Below are 23,882 nucleotides of genomic sequence, written 5' to 3'. Positions count from 1 at the left end.
CTGAAAGCTTCTTGGTAACACTGAAGGCTCAGTGACAATCACATATTGAGTTTTAGAATTGTGAGTAATATTTGTATTTGCTTTGAGATTTTAATCTGTCGTGTTCTATAAAAAATTGTAACACGTTCCACAACATGGCTTCTGAAAGTGAGGAGGGGCTGTATATTCCAGGCTAGATGTCTTGTTTTCAGCTAGCACAGATATGGTGGGCCAAAGAGCCTCCTTTTACATTGTAAATTTTTCATATTTCTATATTTGATGTAGCATTATGCATATCTGTTTCCAAGAATAGATTTTTCAATTACTACAGGGTTAGCTGATCCCAGCAAGAGATGATGAATCTTGTATTACAATTGCACTCAGCAAAATCAAAAATACAGATTTTATATTTAATTATGTATGGATTATATTTTACACATTTTAGGAAACTAGTCTATAGCAATATTAAGCTTTGAGGGGAGTAAAAGAATGAGAAATGCTTTAGGTGAATTCAGTATGTTCGAAATGTTAAATACCTTTTCCTCTGAGACTGACAGACCTGCTGCGTACACAGTGACAGGATTTATTATGAAGAGACATTGGTTTCAAGATACCACAGCCTGATTTAATTTGTATTGAACAATTCTTCACTCGTTTACTGAGAAAACAGTCTTTTTATATCAAGTCATCTTCCTTTAATCTATTGAATGTAAACAACACATCAAAATAGACAAGCAGGTTGCCGATGAAAGGAAAGTTAATATAGAACACTGTAATATATTTCTAATGCGAATTTTCAGTTAGACTGAGAAATGCCAAGTTGTTTCGAAAAAAATATGTGTAATTAAATGGAGGCGCAGGCCTCCAGCATTTGATTGTAAAAGTTAGTCTTGTACAATATGGACATCTACTTATCCTATCAGTAAAAAAATAAAGTGAAATCAGTCTGTATTTTCAATATTTGGAGCTGCCGGTGTTGGACTGGGATGTACAAAGTTAAAAATCACACAACACCAGGTTATAGTCCAACAGGTTTATTTGGAAACACTAGCTTTTGGATGCTGCTCCTTCATCAGGTGGTTGTGGAGTATAACATTGTAAGACACAGAATTTATAGAAAAAAGCTTACAGTGTGATGTAACTGAAATTATACATTGAAAAAGACCTGGATTGTTTGTTAAGTCATTCATCTTTTAGAATGACCATGTTGGTTTCAGTTCTTTCACATGTAATCCCCAGAACTTTTTAAAAAAGTTACGTTCTCAAGTGAACTTTAATAATAGGCGCCATGTCAGCCCAGATAATGCATTGAAGGTGTGAGGTGTCCTGTGTGAGGCTGTCTGTGCCTCAATGTTCAGACTGATTCTATTTCTAAAAAAGGGATTTACAGAATCTTACATGGATTCATGCAGTGTTTGAGCAAAATAAAATGTAATGTAATTCTGCAAGTACAAATTCACCCCACAAACTTATATGTGTATGTGTGTGTGTGTGTGTGTATGTGGGTGTGTGTGTGGGAGGCAATGTGAGTGCCTGTGAGAGAGGGTGTGTATGTGTATGTGTGTGAGTGTGAGTGTAAAGGGGTATGTGAGAGGGTGCATGTGTGGCTGTGGATATGTGTGTGTGTGTGTGTGTAGTGGGGTCACCTGTAGTGTGACATGGACCCAAGATCCATGACCATGGACATCTGTCCGATTGAGAACATCCCCATAGGTACCGAACTTAGCTATCAGCCTCTGCTCGGCCACTTTGCATTGTAGCCTGTCTCGAAGTCCGCCTTGGAGGATGGTCATGCGAAGGTCCAAGGTCAAATGTCCTGGACTACTGAAGTGTTCTCCAACTGGAAGGGAACACTTCTGTCTGTTGAATGTTGTGCGGTGTCCATTCATATGTTGCCGTAGTCTCTGTTCGGTCTCACCAATGTACCATATCTCAGGGCATCCTTGCCTGCAGCATTGGCCAAGTCACATGAGTACCTGCCGTGTACATGGTGGATGGTGTCCCCATGTATAATGGTCGTATCTGTGTCAACACTCTGACACATCTTGCACCATCTTCCGTGACAAGGTTGAATGGTGTTGACCTGAAAGCCAGGCAGTTTGCTGTGAACAATGATCTGTTTGAGGTTTGGTGGTTGTTTAAAGGCAAGAATTGGAGGTGTGGGGAAGGTCTTGGCAAAGTGCTCATCCTCATTGATAATGTGCTGCAAGCTGTGAAGAACATGGCGTAGGCTTTTGGTTCCTGGGAAGTACTGGACAGCGAAGGGTACCCTGTCGGTTGCAGCTCGTGTCTGTCTCCTGAGGAAGTCATTACAGTTTCTAGCTGTAGCATGTCGGAGTGGTGATGAGTTGAGCATCGTACCCCATTCTTACAAGGGTATTCATGAGTACTTCCAAGTGCCTGTCATGTTCCTCCTCATCTGAACAGATCTTTTGTATGCATAGGGCTTGTCTGTAGGGGAAGGCTATTTTAATATAGTTCAGGTGGAAGCTGGAGAAATGTAGCATTGTGAGGTTATCCATGGGTTTGCGGTAGACTGAGGTGCTAAGGTGCCTATCCTTGATGGAGATGCATGTGTCCAAGAATGAGACAGATACTAGAGAGTAGTCCATGGTGAGGTTGATGGTGGGATGAAACTCATTGATATCACTGTGTAGCTGTTTCAGTGATTCCTCACCATGAGTCCAGTGGAAGAAAATGTCATCAATTTACCTGGTGCATAGTGTTGGTTGGAGGTCCTGCATAGAGAAGAAATCTTGTTCGAACATGTGCATGAAAATGTTGGCATATTGGGGTACAAATTTGGTCCCCATGGCTGTTCCGTGTGTCTGGATGAAGAACTGGTTGTCAAAGATGAAAACAATGTGGTCAAGGATAAAGCGGATGAGTTGTAGGATGGTGCTCGGAGATTGGCAGTTGTTGGTGTTTAGTACTGAGACTGTTGCGGCGATGCTGTCATTGTGGAGGACAAACTTTGACAAAGAGACAGTTAGACTCAAAACGTCAGCTCATTTCTCTCCTTGCAGATGCTCCCAGACCTGCTGAGATTTTCCAGCATTTTCTCTTTTGGTGATGAGGAACGTTCCTGGTTCGACTGGTCTGTAGGTGCTGAGTTTCTGTAAGAAATCTGTAGTGTTGTGGCAGAAGCTGGGGTTCCCCTGTACAATGGATTTCAAGATGCCCTCGACATAACCAAGGAGGTCCTTACACAGGGTCCCATTGCCTGATATGATGGGACGTCCTGGTGTGTTGGATTTGTGTAAAAGGAATTTACACACTGGAATACTCTCCCCAGTGGCATTTTGGATCAACCTAAAGCACATGGACGACAGTGGTTTAAGAAGGCAGCTCATCATCCTCCCTCCCCTTTTACATGTGAAAGTATTTAAACCACCATGGTCATTCCAAAAGATGACAGACTTAACAAACAGGAGAAAGTGAGGACTGCAGATGCTGGAGATCAGAGCTGAAAAATGTGTTGCTGGAAAAGCGCAGCAGGTCAGGCAGCATCCAAGGAGCAGGAGAATCGACGTTTCGGGCATGAGCCCTTCTTCTCCATTCCTGAAGAAGGGCTGATGCCCGAAACGTCGACTCTCCTGCTCCTTGGATGCTGCCTGACCTGCTGCGCTTTTCCAGCAACACATTTTCAGACTTAACAAACAATCCAGGTCTTTTTCAATATATAATTTTGGTTGCATCACACTGTAAACTTTTTCTATAAATTCTGTGTCTTATGGTCTTACATTCCATTATCAGCTGATGAAGGAGCAGTTCTCCGAAAGCTAGTGCTTCCAAATAAACTTGTTGGACTATAACTTGGTGTTGTATAATATTTAACTCACTTTATTCTGGGCTTCTGCTTTTGAAAATAAGTCTGCTTTGTGTGCCAAATCAACTGTAACAAGTTTGTGGATATTTAAAAGGAGCAGAACTAGAGAGGGTGAAAGTAAAAAACATTTACACGTTTTATGAAGCATAACACAAAGACATTTTTTGGCATTCTTCTCCTGTAAGTGAAATACAATAAGCTAGGTTTTGCTGTATTAGCATAACTGTTATTGATTAGGTTTATCCATGAGCCCAACATCTATTGACCCATTTAGTTGTTGAAAACGTGAGGTAACAGTGGCACAGGCAGGAATGCAGCATTGGGATCATGAGTGAACTGGGCAATCAAAGTGGTATTTTTTTCCAAATGAATACGATTTTCGGATTGGAAATAAACAGTAGTAGGCCTGAGAAGATCATAAACTAAAGGGGATAATTAGGTCGAGAAAGAGAAATAAAGACAGAAAAGGAAAGAATTGATTAAGAGAGAAAATAAGACACAGAAATGAAAAACAGTCACATTTTCCCAGCTCTTAAGTAGTTGAGGATAATGGTGACAAGTTTAGGTTAATACATCAAGAATGGAAAAATGATATTCTCAATGGCATGAGATAATGGTCTGATTTTTCCATCATGTTCTGAACGGCTACGTGAGAATCTTGCCAGTAAATGGTGAAAACTCTACTGTATGCATTTACACCTCATCCTTAACTAATTTTGCATCATTTCTATGTAGTTTGTGATTTTCCCAGTCACTGGTGAGGAACTAGGTGGTACCAATTCCCAGTTGAAAGTCTGAATGTTTAACCAGTTGATTCAGTTGGCTGGTTGATTTTCCAGGCCTCCACGTTCACTGTCATTCACCAACATCTCATGACACACTCCATGGGCAGCGAACACCTCCACCCTTCGCCCATGCTCATTGTATCAACAAAACACCAACTTTAGCATTGCATTGTTGCTGACCTTGGAATTGGACAGTGAGGGTATGGGGAGATGTATGGGAAAAACTAATTTTGGACTAATTCAGAAGACACTTCAGCACTTTAGAGCTCAGTGACACCTTACATTGGAATGGTCCTGGCCAGCCATTCTGTGCAAAGGGACACACACCAATCTCATAAACCAACATAGGATGCATCTAAGGCCTTGTTTTCTTAGTGATCATTCACTTTGTGTTAACTTAGACACTTACAGCAGCTTTGCCTGACCTTGCCTTTTAGTACATGAAGCTGAAAAATGTATTGCTGGAAAAGCGCAGCAGGTCAGGCAGCATCCAAGGAGCAGGAGAATCGACATTTCAGGCATAAGCCCTTCTTCAGGAATGAGGAAGGTGTGCCAAGCAGGCTAAGATAAAAGGTAGGGAGGAGGGACTTGGGGGAGGGGCGATGGGAATGCAATAGGTGGAAGGAGGTTAAGGTGAGGGTGATAGGCCAGAGAGGGGGTGGGGGCAGAGAGGTTGGGAAGAAGATTGCAGGTCAAGAAGGCGGTGCTGAGTCTGAGGGCTGGGACTGAGAAAAGGTGGGAGGAGGGGAAATGAGGAATCTGGAGAAATCTGAGTTCATCCCTTGTGGTTGGAGGGTTCTTAGGTGGAAGATGAGGCACTCTGCCTCCAGATGTCATGTTGCCATGGACTGGCGATGGAGGAGTCCAAGGATCTGCATGTCCTTGGCGGAGTGGGAGGGGGAGTTAAAGTTCAGCCACGGGGCGATTGAGTTGGTTGGTGCGGGTGTCCCAGAGGTGTTCTCTGAAACGTTCCGCAAGTAGGTGGCCTGTCTCCCCAATGTAAAGGAGGCCACATTGGGTGCAGCAGATGCAGTAAGTGCTGTGTGTGGAGGTGCAGGTGAATTTGTGACGGATATGGAAGGATCCCTTGGGGCCTTGGTGGGAAGTGAGGGGGGAGGTGTGGTGCAAGTTTTGCATTTCTTGCAGTTGCAGGGGAAGGTGCCATTAGTGGAGGTTGAGTTGGTGGGGGGTATGGACCTGACGAGGGAGTCGCAGAGGGAGTGGTCTTTCTGGAACGCTGATAGGGAAGGGGAGGGAAATATATTCTTGGTGGTGGGGTCTGTTTCGAGGTGGCGGAAATGATACGATGTATCCTGAGGTTGGTGGGTGGTGGGTGAGGACTAGTGGGGTTCTGTCCTGGTGGCGATTGGAGGGGCAGGGTTCAAGGACAGAGGAGCGGGAAGTGGAGGAGATGCGGTGGAGAGCATCGTCAACCACGTCTGAGGGGAAATTGCGGTATTTGAAGGAGGAGGCCATCTGGGTTGTTCGGTATTGGAATTGGTCCTCCTGGGAGCAGATGCGGCGGAGGCGAAGGAATTGGGAATGTGGGATGGAGTTTTTACAGGGGACAGGGTGGGAGGAGGTGCAATCTCGGTAGCTGTGGGAGTCGGTCGGTTTATAGTAAATGTCCTTGTTGAGTCGGTTGTCCGAGATAGAAATGGAGAGGTCTAGGAAGGGGAGGGAGGAGTCTGAGATGGTCCGGGTAAATTTGAGTTGGGGTGGAAGGTGTTAGTAAAGTGGATGAACTGTTCAACCTCCTCGTGGGAGCACGAGGTAGCGCTGATACAGTCATCGATGTAGTGGAGGAAAAGGTGGGGGGTGGTGCCAGTGTAGCTGTGGAAGATGGACTGTTCCACATACATGACAAAGAGGCAGGCATAGCTGGGGCCCATGCGGGTGCCCATGGCTACTCCTTTGGTTTGGAGGAAGTGGGAGGATTGGAAAAAGAAGTTGTTCAGAGTGAGGACCAGTTCAGTCAGTCGAAGGAGGGTGTCAGTGGAAGGGTACTGGTTAGTACGGCAGGAAAGGAAGAAGTGGAGGGCTTTGAGGCCTTCGTGATGGGAGATGGAGGCGTATAGGGACTGGATGTCCATGGTGAAGATAAGGCGTTGGGGGCCGGGGAAGCAAAAGTCATGGAGGAGGTGGAGGGCGTGGGTGGTGTCCCGAACGTAGGTGGGGACTTCTTGGACTAAGGGGGACAGGACCGTGTTGAGGTATGCAGAGATGAGTTTGGTGGGGCAGGAGCAGGCTGAGACAATGGGTCGCCCGGGGCAGTTGGGTTTGTGGATTTTGGGCAGGAGGTAGAAACGGGCGGTGCGGGGTTGTGGGACAATGAGGTTGGAGGCGGTGGATGGGAGATCCCCTGAGGTGATGAGGTTCTGGATTTTCTGGGAGATGATGGTTTGGTAGTGGGAGGTGGGGTCATGGTCAAGGGGGCAGTAGGAGCAGGTGTCCGCATTGTTGCTTCATTCAGACTTATCAGCTCACAGCATTTCTGCCTTGCCTTGCTGCTTAATTCAAATGGGAAGCCAGACTTAAAGTAGTGAGACTGGCAGACCATGGCCCTTGGAGAGAGCTGTGTGTAATGACAAAGTTACATTAAGCATGAGGTAACCTTGCACACCTCAGAAGATCATTTACTTTCTTACAGTATTGCTGGGTATTTCTTCTCACTATTGATGCTACATGCTTGTGCTCTGTGCTCTGTCTTGTGCTCTGCCTCCTTTTGGTGGTCCTGATGAAAGAGGATGGTCCTCCTCTTCAACATCTCATCTGTCTGGACTTCCAGGTTCCTTTCTATGAACTGAAGTGTCAATGTCATTATCTTGGCCACCTCCTCAAGAATGGTGGACAGTAGCAGACTTTGAATGATTGTTCCCGGTATGCAGGATGTGAAGGGATGTGCAGCTAGGATTAGTGCCTTAAGTTCCCCGCAGGGGTGAGCACTTGTGCCTCTGTGAGTGTATGATTGAACAAGAAGGACACATGGAACCTGGATGCCTAATTACAGAGGTGAGCAGTGGAAGATTCTGTGAGAGAACTTGCTATGGTTCACAGAGAGAAATCTTCCATGAAACCCTCTTAAATGGTAATTTGCCAACACATAGGAAGATTGAGCCCAAAGTAAGATAACATTCAAATTGAGAATTTAATGGTTTTAAACTCTCTAAAGACAATTCAGAATGTGGATGAACAAAACAAGTCATAACAATGTTTTGGCAACAGAGAAGTTGATTAATAATTACGATAATGTTCTAAAAAGGATATTATCATCTCTCATCACTAGCTCTAACCACCTCAGATTACTACATGGTTCAATTTGTATCTACTTTGCAGCTTCGTGGCATTCAATGCTTGTTAATGGTGAGGTAGAGAATGAAATGCAATTTTGAGAACAGCACAATTCAGGCAGCAAATTTTGGATATGGACATTTAATTGAACAACTGCTCCTTGACTGAAGTTACTGTAACATTTAGGCAGAAATAACAGTGAACGACATTAGTCTTGCTGCTTGACAATAGAATCTGGGTCAGTGCAGAAGAGCATTTGAAGAAATTTGTTCACAGATGTGTTTGATGTTATCTTTCCCTCATTGTTTTGTCTTCCTTTGTGGTCTTCTTCAGTTGGTCTACATTAATAGGCAACATTGTCACATTTTGACCTAGTTCCAGATGTGACTTGGTAAGCACTAAAATACTGGTTTGAAATTATGTAACAATAAACAATGAAATATTTGTTTTGGCTGACAAAATGAGCTTAACTAGATATTGGCATGCTCAAATTGACCACCTGGACGCTGAATTCCAGCACCACTCTATTCTAGACTCTGATTTCCAGCATCTGCAGTCCTTGTTTTTACCTAGCTGAAAATCTGCGTGTCAAGCTTTTGGCATTTTAAATGATAGAATGTACAAATCAGAACTGTTTATCTAAGTCCAAACAATCAAGGGGCTGTTCCTTTCATTTGGATGGGACAGGCAGACAACTGTACCATTTGTTTCCCACCTTGATTGTCTGTCCATCAAAGACAGCTACATATTGCAGCATACCAGTTATAGGGTGATATTAAGAAAGTGGGAGTGCAACTTCATTTGCTTTATTAGAGGTCCAGGACGCAAAGCAGATACACTTTACTTTTGCCTTCATGGGCTAATGTGCTTGACCTTACTTGGTGTATTAGCCTACTATTTCCGTAACACGGTAGAGACTTATAAACATCAGGCCCAAAAGTATCTGTCATTTGTTCCTGTATGAACCACAGGCAGTCTGTGGTTCAGGTAGAGTGCTAATACCAATTCCCCTTTCTAAGGGCCTATCTAATTAGCAATGGTAGAGGATAAATTGCTATTGACTTTTAACAAGAAGAGGAGCTTGTCTTAACAATAAGTGCAGTTTATTGCATGTTGACAATAGGTACAGATACAGAAAGAAGTTAGGCACAATTACAAACATTATTAGGAGCTGGAATTGACATGTCTGTCTCCATCAGGAGGTCAGGTTAAACTCCTGGTCCTCCACCCAAGATTGTGTGACATCATCAGTTTGAGTGGAGGCCAATGCAACCTCCAACATTCACCCTTTCAAAACCATGACCTTATGCAGCAGTATCCACCTCCTGCTACACCAGCCCCACCTCCACCCCATTCCATTCCTACATCAGCAGGTTTGTGAGGAGCAAATGGAAAATCCGCTGTTTAGTAAGCAATTCAGTAACCCTGACAGAAGGCTAGGGCAAGGTATTGAGGCCCTGATCTAATTCACTGCTCTTCTGTCATAATTCTGGAAGAACAGCTTGATCAGGAGCAAAAGTGAACTGTTAGTTTCTGTTACTTATTGCTGTTCTTTGTTCTTATTGAGTCATGCAGCAAGGAAACAGACCCTCCAGTCCAATTAGTCCACGCTGACCAAATTTCCCAATCTAAACTAGTCCACTTGCCTGCATTTGGCCCATATCCCTTTCCTATTCATGTATTTATCCAAAAGTCTTTAAAATGTTGGAACTATACCTGTATCCAACACTTCCTCAGGCAGTTCACTCCACATGTGAATGTAAAAAAAGTTGCCCCTCATGTCCTTTTTAAACCTTTCTCCTCCCACCTTATAAATATGTCACCTAGTTTTGAACTCACCCACCCTGGGGAGAAGACCCTTGTTATTCACCTTATCTATGCCCCTCATAATTTTATAAATTTCTTTAAGGTCAAGACAGAGGCTGGTGGTGGAGGGTTGTTTTTCAGACAGGAGGCCTGTGACCAGTGGAGTGCCACAAGGATCGGTGCTGGGTCCTCTACTTTTTGTCATTTCCATAAATGATTTGGATGCGAGCATAAGAGGTACAGTTAGTAAGTTTGCAGATGACACCAAAATTGGAGATGTAGTGGACAGCGAATAAGGTTACCTTAGATTACAACAGGCTCTTGATCAGATGAGCCAATGGGCTGAGAAGTGGCAGATGGAGTTTAATGCAGATAAATGCGAGGTGCTGCATTTTGGGAAAGCAAATCTTAGCAGGACTTATAAACTCAATGGTAAGGTCCTAGGGAGTAATGCTGAACAAAAAGAGACCTTGGAGTGCAGGTTCAAAGCTCCTTGAAAGTGGAGTCGCAGGTAGATAGGATAGTGAAGAAGGCATTTGGTATGCTTTCCTTTACTGCTTTCAGAGTATTGAGTACAGGAGTTGGGAGGTCATGTTGCGGCTGTACAGGACATTAGTTAGGCCACTGTTGGAATATTGCTTGCAATTCTGATCTCCTTTCTATCGGAAAGTTGTTTGTGAAACTTGAAAGGGTTCAGAAAAGACTTACAAGGATGTTGCCAGGGTTGGAAGATTTGAGCTATAGGGAGAGGCTGAACAGGCTGGGGCTGTTTTCCTTGGAGCGTCGGAGGCTGAGGGGTGACCTTAAAGAGGTTTATAAAATCATGAGGGGCATGGATAGGATAAATAGACAAAGTCTTTTGTCTGGGGTCGGGGAGTCCACAACTAGAGGGGATAGGTTTAGGGTGAGAGGGGAAAGATATAAAGAGACCTAAGGGGCAATGTTTTCACACAGAGTGTGGTACGTGTATGGAATGAGCTGCCAGAGGAAATGGTGGAGGCTGGTACAATTGCAACATTTAAAAGGCATTTGGATGGCTATATGAATAGGAAGGGTTTGGAGGGATATGGGCCGAGTGCTGGCAGGTGGGACTAGATTGGGTTGGGATATCTGGTCGGCATGGATGGGTTGGACCGAAGGATCTGTTTCCATGCTGTACATTTCTATGACTCTATGACACCCCTCAACCTCCTGCACTCCAGTGAAAAAGTCCCAGCCCTATTCAACCTATTTTTTAAAAATTCAAACACTTCCTGCCCGGCAACATCCTGTTAAATCTTTTCTGAACCCTCTCCAATTTAATAATATGCTTCATGTCACAGGGGAATCAGAACAATGACATTGTTTTTGTCATTGTTTTTTTCAATCAATTAATTGACCTTCTCAATCCTTTTTGGAATACAGTTACAGCCATTTCACTATGTGGATCCTCACAGTTGAGTATTTTTTGCCCAAACTCATTTTCCACACCAACAGCCCCAGGAGGAATATATAATTACTCTCTACCTACCCTTAGGAATAATTCAATCAATTGCAGAGATCAACAATTGCATCCCCAATGCTACCATCATGTTGACACCTGAGATCAACTAACTCAGGATAGAACTGGGTTTGAATTTGGGATCATCTTGCGCATAAGACTCTGTTACTTGTTTGAGAAATTATTCCTTAGTATTGTTAATAATGTCTTTCTTGGTTAATTTGTCTTGACTGCTGCTTTTGATTTTTCTTTTTAATTTTTATTTCTCTTTAGATGATTCTTGCAGAAATCAGAGTGGAACAACCTTTCAAAATCTGAACACCTAGCATGGAAATTTTCTTGACAGTCTCATGACTCAGACAATTTCAGAGAGAAGGTAAATATATCTGTTTGTTGGCGTTTGTAACTATCCAATCACCAAATGCAACACCTCTCTTTAATTTACCTCAGTAACATACAAACATACAAATTAAGAGATGGATTAGGCTGCTCGGTCCTTCAAACCTGCCTTACAATTCATTAAGATCAAGGCAGATTTGATTTTAACCTCAAATCTACATTCCTGCCCACCTGATAACCTTTCAAGTCTTTACTTATCAAGAAACTATCTACTATTCCCTTAAAAATATTGAAAGATTCTGCCTCCACCAACCTTTGAGGAAGAAAGGACCTATGATCTTCTGAGAGAAGAATATTGTCCTTATTTTGGTCTTAAATAGACAACTTTATTTTTAAACAATGACTCCTGGTCTAGATTCTCCCACCAGAGGAAAGGTCCTTTCCACATCCACTTTAGCACAATTCCTCAGAATCCTGTAAGCTTCAAGTGAGTCACTTCTTACTTTTCTAAGCTCCAATGGGTAAAAGGCTATCCTCTCTAATCTTTCATCATAAGAAAAGTTGCCTATTTCACATATTAAACTTGTGAAACCTTCTCAGAACCGCAATCAATACATTTGCATCCTTCCTTGAATAGGGAAACTGATACTCCACACTATACTCCAGATGTGGCCTCACCAGAGTCAAACAGTGATGCTGGAAAAACACACCAGGTTAGGCAGCATCCAAGGAACAGGAGAATCGACATTTCAGGCACAAACCCTTCATCAGGAACACGGGGGAGGGGAAAGGAGGCTGAGAGATAAGGAGGAGAGTGGGGTTGGGGTGGGTGTGAGGCAATTAGGAAGATGAGAGTCAGATGCAGGTGGGGGATGGTGATAGGTCAGAGGGGAGGGTGGAGCGGATAGGTGGAAAGGAAGATGGACGGGTAGGACAGTTCAAAAGGGTTGTGCCAAGTTGGAAGTTTGGATCTGAGATGACGTGGGGGGAGGGAAGATGAGGAAACTGGTGAGGTCGATGTTGATACCATGTGGTTGGAAGGTCCCAAGCCGGAAGATGAGGCATTTTTCCTCCAAGTGATGGGTGGCTTGGATTTGGCTGTGGAGGATCTTTCCAAATCTGGCAGAGATCTTCCTGTATGTCCAAACATCTCATCTACTGTGTCCATTGCTCTTGATGTGGTCTCCTCTACATTCAGGAGACAGGACGCCAACTCGCGGAACGTTTCAGGGAACATCTCTGGAACACATGCACCAAACAACCCCACTACCCTGTGGCTGAACACTTCAATTTCCCCCTCCCACTCCATCAAAGACATGCAAGTCCGGGGCCTCCTCCACTGCCAAATCCAAACCACCCATCACCTGGAGGAAAAACACCTCACCTTCTGTCTTGGGACCTTTCAACCGCATGGCATCAACGTCAACTTCACCAGTTTCCTCATCTCACCTTACACAACCAGATCCAACTTTCCAATTCGGCACTGCCCTCTTGAACTGTCCTACTTTTGTATCTTTCTTTTCACCTATCCGCTCCACCCTCCCCTCCGACCTAACACCATTCCCCCCACCTCCATTTACCTAACTCCTTCCCAGCTATCTCATCCCACCCCCAGTCCTCACTCCCCCATTTATCTCTCAGCCCTGCACCCCCCCAACATTCACGATGAAGGGTTTATGCCTGAACCATTGATTCTCCTGTTTCTGTTATGCTGCCTGATCTGCTGCGCTTTCCCAGCACCGTACTTTTCGACTCTGATCTCCAGCATCTGCACTCATCACTTTCTCTGAGTCGCTGTTGCTTCACCAGTACCCAGTATAACTAAAGCATAACCTCCCCACATTTATTTTCAATGTCCACACAATAAATGATACCATTTTATTCACTTTATGAATTACTTGCTGTACTGGCATACGAAATAATGTGATTCATTCTCTTGGACACACAGTTCCCTCCGCAACTTAGAGCTCTGTGATCTCTCATCCTATTAGATAATGTGCTTCTTTTTATACCTCCTACCAAAACTAACAATTCCACATTTTCCCACATTATAATCCATTTGACAAACATTTTGCCCACTCTTCAGTTCATAGTCTTCTTGTTTCCTTTTCACAACTTATTTCCCTACCTATCTGTGTGCTATCAGCAAATTTAGCAATTATACTTTCAGTCTGTTCATCCAAATCATTTACATAAATTATAAAAGGTTGAGGTCCCAGCAGTGATTCTTGTGGCATACCACTCACTATGTCTTGCCAACCAGATAATGACCCATTTATGCTGACTCTCTGCTTCCTGTTAGTCAGCCAATCTCCTATCACTGTCATGAGTTCTCTGCCATAACCAAATGCTTTATGTAAATCTAAGAGCAGCACATCTACCAGTTCCCCTTCTCTCACACCACATATTACTCACATACAAATTAGGAAATAGCAGTGTGAGTAGGCCATTCAGCCCTTCAAGAACTATATTTATTCCTATCTGATTAATTTACTTTCATTAATTTCTTAACTAATTAAGAATAATTCCTATGTATTAGTGTGCTTATTAAATGCCAGTACCATCAACAGTTAAAGTTTTACTTTGTTTAGTTACACAGATGAGTTCCCGATATTTATTTTAATTATTGACAAATTCCAATTCCCAGACTCCATTCTCTCACAGTCCCCTCTCAAAATCCCCTCCCTCACCTACAATCCTCTCTCCCCCTTGCATTCCCCTCACCCTTCCCCTGAACCCCCTCCCTCTTCTCTGCACAACCCTTCTCACCCCTGCATCATCCTTCTTCCACTTCCCTTCTCCCTGCTGTCAGCCCTGCTCTTCCCCTCCCTCTGCATTCACCTTCTGGCACTCTCTGGCCCCCATCCACCCTTCCCCTGCATTCCGTTCCCCTGCATTCCCTTCCCTGCATCTCCTCCCACTGCACTGATTCCCCCAAACTCCCCTCCCCATACTTCCTTAGCCCATACTCCCCTTCCCTGCACTTCTTTCTGCCCCCACCCCTCACTGAACTGCTCTACCCCATACTTCCTTCCACTGGTCTCCCCAGGGATTTCCAAGAGGCCATCATGAAAAGAGGACAGATATCTTCAAGGTTTATGTGACTGAAGAGGTGGAAATAGCAAAGACATAGTGGGATTTCAATCCAAGGATGAAAATTGTAAACTCAAGATGATGCTTGCCTGGGAGTGGATGTAAGTCAGTGAGCAGAAAGGGGTTAAGTGAATGGACCTGCTGTGTGTTCAGACACAGATATCTGAGATTTGGATGACTTCAAGTTTACAGAGGGCAAAATGTGGGAGAGACTAGCTCAGAGTGCATTGGCAAGTTGAGTGTAGATCTCACAAAGACATGAATGAGCGTTTCAGCTGCAAAAGGTCTGAGGCAGTGTTAAAAAGGGAGGCTGCAGAAAGATTTAGACACCTTAGGAGAGTGGTCCAGGAAATGGCTGATGAAATTCAATGTGAACAAGTGCGAGGTCTTGCACTTTGGAATAAAAAATACAGGTATGGACTATTTTCTAAACTGTGATAAAATTCATAAAGCTGAATTACAAAGGAACCTGAGAGTGCTAGTCCAGGATTCTCTAAAGGTCAACTTGCAGTTTGAGTCAGTGATTAAGAAAGCAAATGTAATGTTGTCATTTATCTCAAGAGGGTTGGAATGTAAAAGCAGCAATGTGCTTCTGAGACTTAATTAGCTATAGTTAGGGTCCGTTTAGAATACTGTATCCAGTTTTGGGCCCCACACCTGGATGTACTGGCACTGGAGCGGGTCCAACCAAGATTCACACGGATGATCCCTGGAATGTAGACCTAACATATGATGAACAGCTGAGGATCCTGGGATTGTATTCATTAGAGTTTTGAAGGTTTAGGACAGATCTAATAGAAACTTACAAGATAATGCATGACTTAGAAAGGATGGATGCTGGGAACTTGTTTCCATTAGTTGGGGAGACTAGGACCTGTGGGCAGAGCCTTAGAGTTGGAGGGGGTAAATTTTGAACGGAAATGAGACATTTCTTCAGCCAGAGAGTGGTGGGCCCATGGAATTCACTGCCATCGAGCGCAGTGGAGGCCGGGATGTTAAATGGCTTCAAGGCAGAGATTGTTAAATTCTTGATCTTACAAGGAATTAAGTGATACGGGGAGAGTGCAGGTTAGAAATGTCCATCAGCCTTGATTAAATGGTAGAGTGGACTCAATGGGCTGAATGACCTTACTTCCACTCATGTCTTACAGTCTTATGGTCTAAAATTTGTACACTTTCTTAAATCAATATCATCATCACGATGAAGTATGTTTGAGGTTGCTGTGGAGTTTATCTTACTTTTTGGTAAAGTTAGTTTATGCACGCACAATCTATATGCATATATCAAACATATAACCAACTTATTCAAATTAAGGTTTGAGTTAAATGTATTTTTATTGTTATACATCTCGATGCCCAAATCATGAAGAGATCATCTACAGTTATTTTGTTTGCATTGAACTCAGTGATTGTAGTTCACAAGTATAACCTTTAACTATCATTAATGATTAAAATCTGCCTGGTTACAAAATATAAACATCACTGGGAAAAAGGCATTATTTTCAAGTCATCAGTCCCTTCTTTATGGAGCTTTTTCTACTTCAGAAAAATTCAACATAAAAATAAATGCAGGCCACACAGCTATTTCTCAATTTCCTGTATTTATTATCACACAGATTGGATGATGCTCCGTTAGCCAATTTTACAAATCCACACCAAGTAAATGCATTTTTCTAAGCTTTTGACAGGAGAAGCTTCTTAAACTGTCAACTGCTTGTTCACTGCTTTTGTTTCCTATCAAAAGGATGAAGATGTGAATAGAAGACATCCATCTCCAACTTTACCAGTTTTGTTAGGAGGTTTTTTCCTTGTTTGTTCCCATTTGAAGAATAATCAATTCCCGACTTCACATGCTTACAGTTTTGAAATTTCAAGGGCTTTTATCAAAATAAGGCAGTATTGTTTAAAAAAAGACAGCAAGCAAACATGATCCCTGAGTGTACCTGTGGTGTTTGCAGTTTCAGACAGCAGAAACTTTGGCCAGCTGAGCAAACACAAAGACTCACTCACATGTGTGACCTTTTACATTTGCCACTGTCCTGTCAGAGTAGAATGATTCATTAGCATGACTCTCAGACATTTGCAAGCCTTCTTTGTCATTATCAATCTCCAAGTGATAGTTCAACAATTCAAAGTAAGGTACTTGCAGTGAATATGGGAATTTGCATGATTAAATTCATCTTTCGATTTTGTCCATCTGTGGTTTAATCCAGGGTTACCCATGTGTCACTCATGACCCACTTCTGATTTTCTAATTACCATTTAAGCACGATTGGATGCAAAGGTAGATCCTACACTTCAAATGGATCAAATGGATATTCTTGTCATTCAATTCTGTTTCCTCCTTCCTTTTGTACATGCAGCTTATTGTCAGGGAAGTCTGCCTTAAGTGATCACAGTGGATCTATACCAATATTTGTCATCCATTGAGCTTTTGCTTGTAAATTAAATCCCTATTTAGGTTGACATATTAACTTATCTAAAATGAATCAGGACTTTAAAACATTTTTAAACTGAGCAATGTGAAATAAAAATTTACCTGCTGAGAATCCTTCAGCTTTAGTTATCTCAATTGCTGGCTTCCTGGCTGCACTCAGCTTGTTGTGGAGAAATACTGAGTTTAGCTGAAGCACCTTGTGAAGGTGTTGAAAAATCAGTAATTCTTTGTGAAATAGCTCCAAGCAGGCCAACTCTGCTCATCTTCCAGGTATGAAAAATTTGAACCACACATGGGCAAGGTTCAGAAGGCAGAAATCTTTTCTCTGCTTAAAATATATGAAACTAATCTGCATAATATATTTACATTATATCATTGAAAATTAAGACCAAAATTGGATTTCTACATATATAAAAACTGCAAGTTTTTTTCCCCCCAGCAGATGCTGGAAATTAGAAACAAAAACAGAATTTGCTAGAAAAACTCAGCAGGTACGGAAGCATCTAGGGAAAGATATCAGAGTTAACATTTTGGGTCAGGCGACTCTCCTTTAGAACATGTTTCTTTTAACATAGATGTTTATATATTACTGAAGAAGTAATCAAAAAGCTTAATGGAATGTCAGTCTTCAGCTCAAGGGAGTTGAAATCCAAACGTGAGGATGTTATGTTTCACAGGTATCACCTCTGCAGACTCGATCATGATACAGGAAAGATATATTAGATAGAATCTTGTTTAGGAACCTGAATGACATGGGCTATGATGGGATTTATAGCAGGATCACACAAGAAGGGCCGTGAGACCCATCTTCATGCCAGGAGCATCTCGTTGTTTCATCTAAGCATTTCGAAAGCAGTGAGGCAAGATTATTTAATACTAAATAAATACTAGTCCAGGGAGCTTGGACTTGATCAGTTAGCAGGTTGGGGCAGTTAGAGTCAGGATGCTCTTCACATGAGGGACGAGGAGCCAATCATTGGGCAGTCACAACCCGTTGTGACTCTTTCTGCTCCTTCATGAGTTATTCTCCTCCTGAAATGAGAGAGAAGCAGTTCAGGGTACAGCTGCACACATGCTGCAACCGGCAGGGTACCCTTCGTTGTTCAGTACTTCCCAGGAGCTGAAAAACTATGCCATGTTCTTTGTGACCTGCAATACATTAGCAATGAGAATGAGCACCTCGCCAAGACCTTCCCCACACCTCCACTGCTTGCCTTTAAACAACTGCCAAACCTCAAACAAATCATTGTTCGTAGCAAGCTGCCCAGCTCTCAGGACAACTCCATACAACCCTGTCACGGTAGGCGCTGCAAGACGTGTCAGAGTATGGACATGGATACCACCATTACACGTGGGGACACCTCCCACCTTGTATGTGGCAGGTACTCATATGACTCAGCCGACGTTGTCTATCTTATACGTTGCAGGGAAGGATGCCCTGAGGCATGGTCCATTGGGGAAACCAAGCAAAGGCTATGGCAATGGATGAATGGGGAACATTTCAGTGGTCCAGGACATTCGACTGTGGACCTTTGGGTGACCATCCTCCAAGGCGGACTTCGGGATAGGCAGCACTGAAAAGTGGCCAAGCAGAGGCTGATAGCTAAGTTCCATACACCCATAGGGAGGACCTCAACTGGGACCTTGGGTTCATGTCACACTACAGGTGATCACCATTGCACTACACACACACAGACACTCCTCCACACACAGACACACACACAGACACTCCTATACACACACATACACACGGACACACATATACACAGACACCCACACACACTCTTAGAGACACACACACTCTCACATGCATCCTCTCAGAGATTTAGACCACTTTACACTCACGCACACCTACATATACACTCTCTCACAGACACTCACAACCCCCACCCCAGACACACACACACACACACACACACTCCTACAGACCCACACACTCCCACACTCACACATGCACCTCCTCACAGACTTAAGACCCTCTACACTCACATACACACACATATACACTCTCACACTCACAACCCCCTAACCCAGACAGACAGACAGGCACACAAAAACCCACAAGCACACATATACATATATATTTGTGGGGTGAATTTGTACTTGCAGAGTTACATTGTACTTTGCTGCAATGAATTAATTTTAGACTCTGTTATCTCACTTTTCAGATTAGAATCAGTCTAAACATTATGGCACAGACAGAGAACACAGGGGGCTAACACCTTCAACATATTGTCTAGCTAACACCAATTGTTACAGTTAACCTGAGAATGCAACTTTTTAAAAAAAAGTTTCGTGATTTACACCATGAAAGAAGTGAAACTATCATGGTATTTGAACAGATGAAAGACTCACCAAACAATCAAGTATTTTTCAATGTATAATTTCAGTTACATCACACATTAAACTTTTGCTATAAATTCTGTGTCTAACAATTGTGTCCTCCAGAACCACCTCACGAAGGAGCGGCACTCTGAAAGCTAATGTACTTCCAATTAAACCTGTTGGACTATAACCTTGTGTTGTCTGATTTTTAACTTTGTAACACAGCAGCAGAGATTGAGTGGGTGTGAAGTATTGGAGTGATAGTGGTGGCAGGTTGGAGAAGGTCAATTACCTTCTTCTTAGAATGCTGGGCATTCCTCCAGATGGTTGAGACTGCACTGACCCAGCTAGCAGCTTTGTACCAGGCTGGCAAGGTCTGGTATTATGGCCTCCACTCCTGGTCCTGGAGGAAGAGGATGTTCACTGTCTGCAGGACCTCCAGGTCCGCGTCCAGAAAGCAGGGTTGCAATTTTCTTGTGACTGCCATGTCCAGGAAAATGTCAGGAACCATGTAGGACAGCTCCAGACTATCAGTGCTTGGCAGGATACCCCTGGGTTTTTAAAACTGGCATGAGCACAAAGGTTGGCAGTTTTTCAGCAGACATCCACTGAGAATAAACTATTTCTAGAATGGCATGTGGTAAGGTGGGAATAGAATCAAATACAAAGGGTATTGTGGAGGCAAGGTCGATAGTCAATGTGGCGATTTTAGTAAGATACTTCAAGAAATCCCGCTGGGCCTTACAGCAAGAAAACACCAAAAGACTTGACAAAACTTGCTGTTTGATGAAAAATACAATGGTTTTGGACGGGGTGCAACATGATTTCACCAGAAAAAGGACTGAAGAATTAATTTAGGACAACGAGTAGCATAAACCTGACTTACAATCCTTGATTTTAGAAGATTGAGCTGTGACCAACTTAAGGCATTCAAAATTAATTGATAGAATTGGTATAGAGAAACCATTTCTTCTGGTGGGGAGAATCTTGATCAACAAGATATTGTTATAAATAAGAGTTTGACCAATTCAGAGTAACATCAAAGATCACTCTTCATACAATGTGGAAAGGGAATCTGAAACATGTTCTTCTGTTTCAGTGGATGGTGAGTCAATTGAAATGTTCAAGATTGAGATTGCTGGAATATTGTTAGTAATGGTATCAAGGGGAGGTCTTGTGTCACAGTGGCTCAGTGGTTAGCACTGCTGCCTCACAGCGCCAGGGACCCAGGTTTGATTCCAGCCTCGGGCGACTGTGTGTGTTTGCACATTCTCCCTGTGTCTACGTGGGTTTCCTCCTGGTGCTCCGGCTTCCTCCCACAATCCAAAGATGCGCAGTTAGCTGAATTGGCCATTCTAAATTGCCCGTAGTGTTCAAGGATATGTAGGTTAAGTGCATTAGTCAGGGTTAAATATAGGGTGGGGGCAATGGATCTGCGTGAGTCGCTTTTGGGAGGGTCGGTATGGACTTGTTGGGCTGAAGGGCCTGTTTCCACACTGTGGGGATTTCTATGAAGTGGTAGCGTCCAACCTTTGAGCCAAGAGCCAATGTTCAAATCCCACTTTAAGACTTGATGACCAAGGAACAGTGTTCTTTACACAGCCAAATAGTTTGAGGATTAACCTGTAAATCCTTCGAACATATTTCAGTGACATGTGGTTAGAGCAGGAGAAATTCTAGAGCAGCAATGGAAAGAATATTGGAGTCCCTACCTTCACTATCCATTGCTCCAGACTACAATGTGCGAGTAAAAATGTATGTTTCCACAGTAACTCGGACCACCAGTAAGGGTATCAAGGGATTTGGAACAAAGGTAGATAATCCTTGATTTAACTGAATTGCTGAACAGGCTTGGGAGGGTGAACAGCTTACTCATTTTTCTTGAATTAGAATTAACTATTGGGAATTTTAGTTTCAAGTTTCATTCTATCAATATATGAGAATTTCACATTAGGTATAATTGAATAAGACATTATTTCAATCAGCAAACTCGATCATATAAGTAGACATGATGAAAAATTGCTCTATGTAATTTTCTGTATCAGAGAGAACACAACTGTTAACATTTAATCAGTGTGTTGCCTCTGTTCAGCCCAAATATGTACAAGCTACATTTTCCACCTGTTGGTTATAAATGAATGGAAAATCTAATTGAGAGTCTAGTAATATTTGTAACTGGTGGGTGTTATCACATAAGCAGACTAAACCAAAAACCCCATGTATTGATAAAAGATAAATATGTAATCAGACTTTGGGATCCTACACGGACAAAGACACCATAACATTAGCAATGTATCTAAAATGATTTAGAGAAATATAAATCATATTATCTGGCCACCTTTTTATTTATTGCAGTGTTTTGTCAAAACATTTGCATTGATCGAGTCATCAACAGAATGGAATGAAATCTTTTTTTGTTGAATGTCTGAGAGCTATGAAGGGAAACAATTGTGGGCAGTTGAAAGTTTGAACCTAAAGTATTTAGAAGGAAAAAGTAACATTTGAAAAGTCTGCAGACTTAATGGAATTTTCTCCTTACAGAGCATAGTCCTGTGAAGCAAGAACAGAATTGCTGGAGAAACTCAGCAGCTCTGGCAGCATCTATGGAAAGAAAGCAGAGTCAACCTTTCTGATTCAGTGACTCTTCTTCAGAGTAGCCTTGTGAAGGTTTGTTATGCAAGGTTTCCCGCCAGTAAAATCCTACCCACACAATGTATTGGACAAGCTGTTCCTTAGTCAGCTGTGATGGGACTGACCTGACATTGGCAGGCTTCTCTTGTCATGGATATAACCGCTGAGAAAAAAAAGCAGAAAAGATGCACCAGATAAATCTGAAGGCTGTTTGGCTGCATTTAGCTATATAAGTCAATAATTAAAGTTGGGGTGAACAATGATCCTTGCAACTATGTAAGACCATAAGAAATCATCCCCTTGTGCCCAATCCATCATTACTAGGATCATGACTAACCTGACATTCTTCACATCCACTATGCTACGTTTACCCCTACTGATCAAGAATCAATCTATCTTAGCCTTAAATATACACAGGGACTCTATAGCAAAGAGTTCCAAAGATTCACAACCATCTAAGAGTAGAAATTCCTCTTTACCTCAGTCTTAAATTGGTGTCTCTTTATTCTGAGATTATGCCCTCTGGTCCTAAGCTCTCCCATGAGGGAACATTCTCTCAGTGTTTATCCTATCAAGCCTCTAAAGAATTTTACATGTTTCAAGACATCACCTCTCATTCTTCTAAACTCCACTGGGTAGAGTCCCAATCTGTTTAATCTTTACTCATAAGACAATCCCTCCATACCAGGCATCATCCTAGTGAATCTTCTCTGAATTGCCTCCAATGAAATGATATCTTTCCTTAAATAAGGGGACCAAAACTGCTCACAATACTCCAAATATGGTCTCACTAGCACAGTGTACAGTTGCAATAAGACTTCCCTGCTCTTAAGCTTCAACCCCAGTGTGCTAGCTTTCTGTGTTTTGTTTTTTTTCCATTTAAATAATATTCTGTTCTTTTGAACACCTCAGGCAAGGGGAGAGGTTGAGAAGAAGAATCCTTCATGGTGGGAATTGAATCCACACTATTGACATCACAAACTATTTGACCAGCCAACTAAGCTAACTGGCCCTCAGCAGGTAAATAGGGCACATCTGGTAAGAGGTCTGAAAAGAAAAGGGGGCTCTCACTGAAAAGGATCACAGAAATGCGACAACAGTACAGAATGGAGATTAAAGTGTGTGGTTTTAGGTGACTGGAAGGATTTTGGGGCAATGGAGGGAGCAAAATAGGATGCACAAAGGAGAGTAACAATGCTAGGGGCAGGCAGGGTGAGGAAGGTGGAGCTGAATATTGAGACTGAAAATACAATAGGGTAACTAGGTGCAATTGGGGGAGGAGAATGAACATATGAACTGAACAGGAGGTAATGTAAGGGTAAACCTGGATATGGGAATTTGGATGGGAGTAGAATCAGGAGCTACAGCAGGAATTAAGGAAGGCAGTGAAAAGACCAATACTGGGAGGGGAGATCAAGGAAGGACAAAGAGGATACCAGAGGAAAGGAGAAAGCCATCTACTATGATGTGGGACCAGAAGGGAAGAATGGAAAGTAAACAATTCAAAGGAAAAGATGAACACCATCAAACTAAAGCAATTACATTTGTTTCAAAATAAGGCCTCTGAGAACCTGAAAAATATTCTGTGGACATTCAGTTAGGGACTTTGAGCTGAAAGAAATGGCTAATAATCTCAGTGTACACTATTTCGATTGGTGCCAAATAATGCCCCGATAACAGAAATTCTTGAAGAAACTCAGCAGGTCTGGTAGCAACTGTAGCAAGAAGACAGAGTTAATATTTTGATTCAAGATACCTTTTTTCAAAACTGATAGTACCTTGGAAAATATAGTATTTATGCTGATGATAGGGGATGAGGTGGGGGCGTGGGGGGTGTTGGGAGGATGGGGGGGGGGGGTATTAAAGAGATGGAGAGTATGAGTGAGA

The 23,882-nt window shown here is 42.7% G+C and overlaps 1 long non-coding RNA gene across 1 annotated transcript; it reads left to right on the top strand.

Annotated features, from left to right (window-relative positions):
* LOC140481235 (uncharacterized) lies at positions 1-19,080 on the top strand. Its single transcript, XR_011961483.1, has 3 exons — positions 1-60; positions 11,444-11,546; positions 18,467-19,080. It is a non-coding gene; the product is annotated as an uncharacterized lncRNA (long non-coding RNA).
* Positions 19,081-23,882: the final 4,802 nt, after the last annotated feature.

This window comes from Chiloscyllium punctatum, chromosome 9, assembly GCF_047496795.1.
Source record: "Chiloscyllium punctatum isolate Juve2018m chromosome 9, sChiPun1.3, whole genome shotgun sequence".
NCBI lineage: Eukaryota > Metazoa > Chordata > Chondrichthyes > Orectolobiformes > Hemiscylliidae > Chiloscyllium > Chiloscyllium punctatum.
This window is presented reverse-complemented; position numbering and strand designations above follow the sequence as displayed.